The sequence below is a fragment of the Pelophylax lessonae genome, assembly GCF_965119305.1.
Source record: "Pelophylax lessonae genome assembly, chromosome: 2".
NCBI classification, from domain to species: Eukaryota; Metazoa; Chordata; class Amphibia; order Anura; family Ranidae; genus Pelophylax; species Pelophylax lessonae.
This window is the reverse complement of record NC_138769.1, coordinates 102,636,606-102,646,203: the sequence shown is the minus strand read 5'-3', so window position 1 is coordinate 102,646,203 and position 9,598 is coordinate 102,636,606. Positions and strand designations below refer to the sequence as shown.

Genomic DNA, 9,598 nt, shown 5'->3' with positions numbered 1-9,598 from the left:
TGATCACCAATATCACTGGGAATGAAAATGAAGGTGCATCCAAAATTTGGAGTTGCCTCCAGCACATGAAAAGAGAAATCCTCCAATGGGGATATTTGACAGTGACAACCAGTGTTGGAAGTAACTGCGTTTAAGTAAACGGCGTTACTTAACGCAGTTACTTTTCAGGGTAACGAGTAATCTATCAGATTACCCGTCCTTTCCCTGTAACGCCGTTGCCGTTACTTTCGGCTGCGTTACTGCAATTACATCTACCGCCGCTAGATGGCAGTAGATGTAATTGTATTCCCCTCTCCTCTATGACCGCTGTCTGCGGTACTGGAGTGGAGAGAGAAGAGGAGGAGACTCAGAGTGAGTCACGATCGTCTCGTCGGGGGACAGTCACAGCCAGGAGAACAGCAACAGGCCAACAGGCAGCGCGCCATAGAGGGCAGACCATAGAGTCTGGCGGATCGGCGACCCGACCAGGCAGCCAAGCGGCTTGTTGCAGTCAGTCATCATATAATATATATATATAACACCACCGGTCCACCACAACAAGGCAGCAAGAAGTCCACCACCGACTCCACCAACGCACACACCAGAAGAGGAGAGAGGTTGAGGCACAGACAGGCAGGCCTGAGGCCTGGAGGAGGACGGAGCCAGAGGCCCAGAGGGACCCGGACAACAACAGTGTGCCACACACCACCAACACAGCAGGCACCAAAAAAAACTCACAGACTCAGTCACTCACAGTCACAGACACAGTCAGGACCCCCACCAGCCAACCAACCCACCCACCACCAGTGTGCCACCGACACCAGCAGCCAGCCAGTCCAGACTGAGACAGCAGCAGCCAGCAGATACCAAAAAAAAAATTAAGTCAGGTCAGGAGGACCCCCACAACCAGTGTGCCACGTCACCACCAGTGTGCCACCCACGTCACCACCATTGTGCCACGCCCACGCCATGACAAGTTTGCCACGTCACCACCAGTGTGCCACGTCACCACCATTGTGCCACGCCACCACCAGTTTGCCACGCCACCACCAGTGTGCCACGTCACCACCAGTGTGCCACGTCACCACCATTGTGCCACATCACCACCAGTGTGCCAAGCGCCCACGCCATGTTCTAAAATACTGTATATAGTGTTTTTATTCGTCAATCAGTTAATATAAACATCTTTGCTATTAAAGATGTTATAGAACGTAATTGCATTATAGAATATTAAAAAAAAAGTCACAGTTACTTTGCTGAGTAACTAATTACTTTTTCTATGTGGTAACTGAGTCAGTAACTCAATTACTTTTTGGGAGAAGTAATTTGTAACTGTAACTAATTACTTTTTTAAACTAAGATGAGCAACACTGGTGACAACTGACTAGGATTTCTCTCACATTGGAAAGATATCATCTTGCTGTCTGTTGAGTCTAAAAGACAGGAATTGAAGGAAAACCTTACTAATAAAACATGCCAGCAGTTTGAATCCTCCACTACCCTGTCCAAAATGTAAAAAAGGCTTTGGCTTTATATATACTTGACATTTTCATAGCTGTCTGTAATCCCATTAAGGAGGCTTTTTTTTTGCACTTAAAGTTTTATTGAGAACATACAGTGCATTCGGAAAGCATTGACAGCGCTTCACTTTTTTCCACATTTTGTTATGTTACAGCCTTATTCCAAAATGGAATAAAGTCATTAATTTCCTCAAAATTCTACAAACAATACCCCATAATTGACAATGTGAAAGACGTTTGTTTGAAGTCTTTGCAAATGTATTAAAAATAAAAAATGAAAAAAATCCCATGTACATAAGTATTCACAGCCTTTGCCATGACACTCATATTTGAGCTCAGGTGCATCCTGTTTCCACTGATCAACCTTGAGATGTTCCTACAACTTGATTGGAGTCCAAATGTGGTAAACTCCGTTGATTCTAGAGGGTCAGTCGATTTCCAGTGCCTAAAAATCAGTTTGTGGACCTGAAAGAGGGCCCTAGCTGTTGCCTTCTTCGTAACCTCTTCTGCCTAAAGATCGTCCAGGATACCCAAAAGGCAAGTTTTGGGATCAGCACGAATGTCAACTTTGAAAACCCTATTAAGAGTATCCAGAGCGCTCCTCCAATAAAATTGTCATTTTCTAATTTAGGGCATCGCCACAAGAGGTGAATTAGATCCCCGTGTTCTCTAGAACACTTGTTCTACGCTATTTTGGGTTCTCTCTCATCCCCATTTTAAATAACCTTTACTAAAAACTTTACTAAAATAAAGTTCTGTTTCTGCAACTGAACTCTGTGTGTTCACTGCTGCAACTCCCCACATGCTGCAATTCTCTACAGGTGAGTTTTGGTGCGGCCAGATGTTGCCTTTTAATTTTTGGCCCCATTAGCTCCTCGAACCGCCTCATCTGACCTGCTTTCAGCATCTGAGGATACAGCTGATAAGTCCTTAGAATCCCCACTCATCACCACTCTTGCACCCCCTTGCTTACCCCCATCCCGATCACCATGCCTTCGCCTGAAACCACATCACCACACCTTCATGCCAAAACTCCTGCTCCTCAGCCTCAACTAACTTCCAGCATCTTCCTCCAGTGCTAAACCTGCACACCAACCCTTGATCTCACAACTGTATATGGCCCCTTTCTCCTCCCCTGCCTGTCCTCACTGTACCAATGTGCACTTCTGTATTCACCACCGCTGTAGTGATGCCGCCCTACATTATCAGCCATTCAAAGAAAAGGTAAACTTTTGCTAGTTTTTCCCCAATAGGTGTTTTGTTGCTCTCTGTCTCCCAACAAAAAAGATTTCCCATCACTTTTTGTTTTAGCAGGAAGGAAAGGGAAATTTCTCTAATGGGAAAACTGACCGAGGTTCAATCCTCATTCCACTCTGAAAAGTTTCACTGGGAGTTAAGCTGTAAATTACTAGCAGGTTTCTGATATGGAACAGTTGCCTTATATTTTGGTTGTCTCGTTCATTGTGTATCAGTGTGAACATTGGCTTGATTTGATACGGGCCTTAGGAAAGTAGGTTTTGCCTAAAAGGTGGTGTTGCCCTTTAAACATCTAGACAAGGGACAAGACTCCATAGACCTGATCACCATCTCCGATTTTCACTTTGATTTTCTCAGTAGAGCACGCTAAAGGCCTTATCTCCCAGTGGTACAGTATGTTACTGAGTGATTACTTGGATGGTTATCCCACCAAGGCTCGAGGGAAGTGGGAGAGGGACTTGGGACCACTATCTGGTGACCAGTGGGGAGCTACAGGCGGTGGTAACTAGCTCTTTAATCTCGTCACAAAAACTGTCTCAGTTGTAAACTGCATAGTATGGGCATACTACTCTTGGACTCCTTGTGCTATAGATGTAAACATGGCAAGATTGACCTCATACACCTACTCTGCCCTAAGTTACACTGCTACTGGACAGCTGTCCTGGGTACGCTTAATAGTGTGTTCCAATCCACTGTCCTGCTAAGCCCTCAAGAATTGTCTGCTAGGCATATTAACTAATTTCACAGTGGAGGAGCCCACAGGGGTAGCGTTTAACCACTTCAAAACCAGGCCTATTTCTGACATTTGTTGTTTACAAGTTAAAATCAGTATTTTTTGTTAGAAATTACTTAGAACCCCCAAACATGTCACACTGTATTTGCGCAGCGGTCTTTCAAACGTAATGTTTTATGAAAAAATACACTTCAATGAATTAAAAAAAAAAACTAAACAGTAAAGTTAGCCCACTTTTTTTTGCACAATGTGAAAGATGATGTTACGCTGAGTAAATAGATACCTAACATGTCACACTTTAAAATTGCGCAAACTTGTAGAATAGGGACAAACTACGGTACTTAAAAATCTCCATAGGCGACGCTTACATTTTTTTTTAATGGTTACCTGTTTAGAGTTACAGAGGAGGTCTTGTGCTAGTATTATTGCTCTCGCTCTAACGATTGTGTGATACCTCTCATGTGTGATTTGAACACTGTTTACATATGCAGGCGTGACTTACATATGTGTTTTCTTTGGCACGCAAGCACGGAGGTATGGGGCGCTTCAAAATATTTTTTTTTCCCTATTTATTTTATTTTATTTATTTTTTTACCTTGTCCTTTAAAAAAAAAAAAAAAAAAATCCTAATCACTTTTATTGCTGTCACAAGGAATGTAAACATCCCTTGTGACAGTAATAGGCAGTGACAGGTACTCTTTATGGAGGGATCTGGATTATAAAAGACCCCAAGTATTCCAAAAGCTAAAATCTGCATTTTTGAATACTTTGGATTTTTTAAATCTGGCACCGTTGGCTGCAGAGTAAATGAGAAGTGTCGTTTTGACGTAATTTCCCGATTACTACATCGGAGACCCAATCAAAACTTATTCCGGCTATGTTTGGGTCTCCAGCTAGCTGGCAGAGGTTGTACCGGCCTCCCGGTGGGACAGGAGACCCAGGCAGAGTGCTGGAAGGCGGCAAAAGGGCGTCCCCTCCAGCTGCTTGTAATAACAACCGAGCGGCTGATTAGCCACATCAGTTGTTATCACAAGAAAGCCGGCCGTCTGCTCTACAAATGGTACTGGGGTGATGCTTGCCTGATACAGGTACGTGACTTTGCGTGACGTGGTTACTCAAGCTATCTTCCAAGCTAGCCAAATACTTCTTTTGCTCTGGAGGTCACCCGACCCTCCTTCATACCAAATGTGGGTGACGCACGTGGGAAATACTCTTTAAAAAGTATGTGTGCTCTTTTGCTTCTGCTTCACCAGGAGACTCTCCATATGGCGTTGTCGCTTTTTCCATATCGTAGCTTCAGGGGTGAATAACAATGTCCCCAGTTCTGGATGTCCTGCAAATGAAAGAGGAAGATGTCTTCAAGTTCCTTGCTGCAGGAACACACTTGGGTGGCACTAACCTCGACTTTCAAATGGAGCAGTATATCTACAAAAGGAAAAGTGATGGTATTTACATTATCAATTTGAAACGGGCATGGGAGAAGCTTCTGCTTGCTGCACATGCCATTGTCGCCATTGAAAACCCAGCTGATGTTTGTGTGATTTCCTCCAGAAATACTGGCCAGAGGGTTGTTCTGAAATTTGCTTCTGCCTGTGGGGCCACCCTAATTGCTGGTCACTTCACACCTGGTACTTTCACCAATCAGATTAAAGCTGCTTTCCGTGAACAATGCCTGTTAGTTGTGACTGACCCACGAGCTGATCATCAACCACTTACTGAGGCATCATATGTCAATATCCCTATTATTGCTCTCTGCTTTACAGATTCACCCCTATGTCATGTGGATATTGCATTCCCCTGTAATAACAAGATTGAGAAGGAAAAACAAGCTGCTGCAGAGATGCTACCACTAAGGAGGAATACCAGGGTGAAAGGTCTGCAAATGTTCCAGATTTTTCTTAGCCTGAAGTTTCTGACTGGTGGGAAGGAGTACAAGTCCCATCTGTGCCCATCCGGCATTTTCCTGTAAGAGTGTCCTGAGCTCCCAGCAGCTCCCAAACCTGCAACAGGAGAATATTGGAGCTCCCAGCCAGCTAGCACAGATGACTGGTCTACTGCCCCAACTCCTCAGGCATCAGAATTGGTGGGAACAACTACTAAATGGTCTTAAAAAAAACAGTCTGGTGTTACCCATGTTCAAACATCCATGGTGGACTTTTGAAATAAACCTGTTTGAAAAAAAAAAAAAGGATGTGTACCAACACAGGGGATGCTTAGGAAAGTTTTAAAGGCTATGGGTGCCATGGCTGGATACCTCTGGACTCGCGTGTACTTGTTCAGATGCGGTTGCTGCAAGGTCCTGACAGACCATTATAATCTGAACTGGGTATGTGAGACAATAAATTGGAGGCTGTGTATGTATGATTTTGATTTCTGAGGTACTTGTATGGGTATGCATCTTGTATGGGTACATCTTGTATGTGATAGGACATATCTATAAATTTTCTAATCTGTGCACTTATAAGTGAAACACCCTTCTTGTAATCCCGAGGCAGATTGTGGTTAATTGTCTCCAGATTGTATATGTATTTGTTTATTTAAAGTTCCATAAGTGTCGGTTCACACTGATCCGACCCGACTTCGGGTGACTAATGCCGTCTCCTGTGCACCGCGACTTTGGTGCGGCTTGCAACGACTTCACATAATGGAAGTCAATGCAAGTCGCTCCGACTTTGCAAAAAAAAAGATGCAGGAACCTTTTTCTAAGTCTGAGCGACTAAATTGAGTCGCTCCTATTAGAACGGTTCCATTGCACAGCATGGACCGCTACTTGTCAGGCGACCAAGTCGGAACAGTGTGAACCGGCAGTAAAGAACTTGTTTGATTAAAAAAAAACATCTAGGCAATAACAATGTCTCCTTCCTTACATTGAAATATAAATACTGGCACTGGCCTGGATAACTCTAGGGAATCCCAACTACTCTCACAGATATTTTCGGAGTGGCAAACGAGGTGACATACTACACACACACAGTGGTCCTGCCCGAAACGTTTCCCTTTCTGGTCTTGAGTTTCTGGGCTCCTCCACACTTTGTTCCACCTCATTATCCCCAAGCAGGCTAAGTACCCTCTTCTCCAACGCCCGACCCCCGGCCTTCATGTCCCCAAACACTGGCTGGCCACGTTCCTTTTCCTGGCTGCAAAACAATGCCAAGGCCTGGAAGAAGACCTCAGCCGCCATACAGGAAGTCAAACACTGAATGATTCCAATGTTGATTCATGAAAAGATGTCCAGCATCCTTAAAAACTCTCAGGCCAAATTCCTTAAAACTTGGGACCCATGGCTCCAGTACGCCCTAATTTCCGTAGACCAGCAAGGTATTTCTGTATAGACCACAGAAGAAAGAAGGTTAATTAGTCAGCAAAATAACATGTCAGGCTCTATGTAAAGTAAACATAGGTGTTTTATTAATAAATTTATAGGGTATATTAACAACCGTGCAATAAAATCATTGGATAGATACGATCAGTGCAAATACGAGAAACAAGACAGACAAGACATATACATAAACAAAAAGTGACAGAAAACCGGCCGGCATGAGCTTATTATACTTCAATAGGTATTAATATACAATCAATCGATTAATCAATAGAATTTCTTGAAGGGACTCCTTAAAGTACAATCGTACGCCAATCTGGATTGGTAGCTGTGTGTGGGTAGTCAATGTTATCTGATTTGCTCCAGGGAAGCCACTAATCGTGGTAAATATAAATGAGGTGGTTATGGAAGGTGTGTTGCTGTGGACAAGTTAACGGTGTGCGATATGGCAATAATTTTGTAATTTCCTTATATGGTGATATATCATTCCATATGGTTATGTGACTTGGTTGGGGATTTTTTGCAGTGAGCATGTATTATTGCCTTGATCGCTGATGGTTGTAATACCGTTTTTTCACCCCTAGGTGGTCGGATGTTTGCTCCACAGATATTCAATGAAAGTTAGTTTATATCCAAACACATATTTCCTTCAACCTATTAAGAGCAGCAATATATCTATCTCTCCGGGGACTAAACAATGGTATGACAATATTGTCCAACTCATTGACGGTTAATCACCGTGTCTTCACCCCTATTTGATAGGTTTGCTTTGGTATGGAGGATATTAAGTAGTGTTGGGGACTAAGCAGAGCTATCTCAGTGTTTACCGCTGACCGCGCTTGTGTATCGGTTCAGTACGGTTCACATGGAGGGTGTTCGCTCTGACGGCGTGAAGCCGTTTCTTCACCCCTATATAACAAGTGCTTGGTTTACCTTTGTTGATAGTCTGTGGAGCAGTGCATCCGCCTTCGCTGTTTGTCGCCACCGTTTTCCATGTGCCGTCCTTTGTTTCCGTTCTCCTGGTCGTTCCGGGCGTCCGATATGTGGTTGGAGTGGTGAGGGGTGTGCCGCCGGGCAATGACGTCGACGCGTTTCGCCTTTCTTGCGTAGCTTCGTCTGGACGTAATTTGAGCCAGTCAGCTGATCCCTTTTATCACGGTCTTTTCAGCTGTTCTGACTCCGGCTTGATTCATGGTGAGGGAGTTTCTCTGCGTTAGGTTCTCACACCTGTTGTGGTGGGGGCATGGTTAGGTGATGTAATTAAGATTGGATTGCCGATTTTCATTGTGCATGTATTCTCTCCGGCACAACATCGTTATTATTCTTGGGGTGCAGAGATCTGGAATTTTCATTAATTAGGATATGACAGGCATATTCATTTAAGAATTACAATTATTGTAGTGTCACTCTGCGAGAAAAAACTTTTTTAATATTTTATATATGTAGTTGGAACGAAAGACAAAAGTTTGTTACTACAGGTATTGCAATTTTAGTTCCTTCTTTGTTCCAGTACAAAAAGAAATCATAGTTGTTATTCACTAATATTAGTCTGATAATTATCGATCGGAGATGGGCTATGTTAATTGACAGTGCTTAATTTTGCAGGGTTAGTAAAATTGAAAATTAAACCATTAGATGCCGCTATGTATTATATATACGTTAATTGTATATAGGTATGTAGCTATAGCCCCTTACGAATGTTCACTGGTAGAGGTTTCTAAAATTGCATTACTGCATTTTGCACAAATAGTTAGCTGAACAGGGTGATGACAAACATATGACATTTAAGCTCATTTGGACTGATTGTATTTATCATTGTACTGTTGTACATGCTATGGGTGTTAATTTCATCAGTTATCGGTGTACTATAATAGTCTTTCTGTTATCATGATAACAGAAAGACTATTATAGTACACCGATAACTGATGAAATTAACACCCATAGCATGTACAACAGTACAATGATAAATACAATCAGTCCAAATGAGCTTAAATGTCATATGTTTGTCATCACCCTGTTCAGCTAACTATTTGTGCAAAATGCAGTAATGCAATTTTAGAAACCTCTACCAGTGAACATTCGTAAGGGGCTATAGCTACATACCTATATACAATTAACGTATATATAATACATAGCGGCATCTAATGGTTTAATTTTCAATTTTACTAACCCTGCAAAATTAAGCACTGTCAATTAACATAGCCCATCTCCGATCGATAATTATCAGACTAATATTAGTGAATAACAACTATGATTTCTTTTTGTACTGGAACAAAGAAGGAACTAAAATTGCAATACCTGTAGTAACAAACTTTTGTCTTTCGTTCCAACTACATATATAAAATATTAAAAAAGTTTTTTCTCGCAGAGTGACACTACAATAATTGTAATTCTTAAATGAATATGCCTGTCATATCCTAATTAATGAAAATTCCAGATCTCTGCACCCCAAGAATAATAACGATGTTGTGCCGGAGAGAATACATGCACAATGCAAATCGGCAATCCAATCTTAATTACATCACCTAACCATGCCCCCACCACAACAGGTGTGAGAACCTAACGCAAAGAAACTCCCTCACCATGAATCAAGCCGGAGTCAGAACAGCTGAAAAGACCGTGATAAAAGGGATCAGCTGACTGGCTCAAATTACGTCCAGACGAAGCTACGCAAGAAAGGCGAAACGCGTCGACGTCATTGCCCGGCGGCACACCCCTCACCACTCCAACCACATATCGGACGCCCGGAACGACCAGGAGAACGGAAACAAAGGACGGCACATGGAAAAC

At 42.7% G+C, this 9,598-nt stretch overlaps 1 pseudogene across 1 annotated transcript; it reads left to right on the top strand.

Annotated features, from left to right (window-relative positions):
* The first annotated feature begins 4,742 nt into the window (after positions 1-4,742).
* Positions 4,743-5,677, top strand: LOC309547124 (small ribosomal subunit protein uS2-like; annotated as a pseudogene). The gene has a single exon. The product of its transcript is annotated as a small ribosomal subunit protein uS2-like (transcript).
* Positions 5,678-9,598: the final 3,921 nt, after the last annotated feature.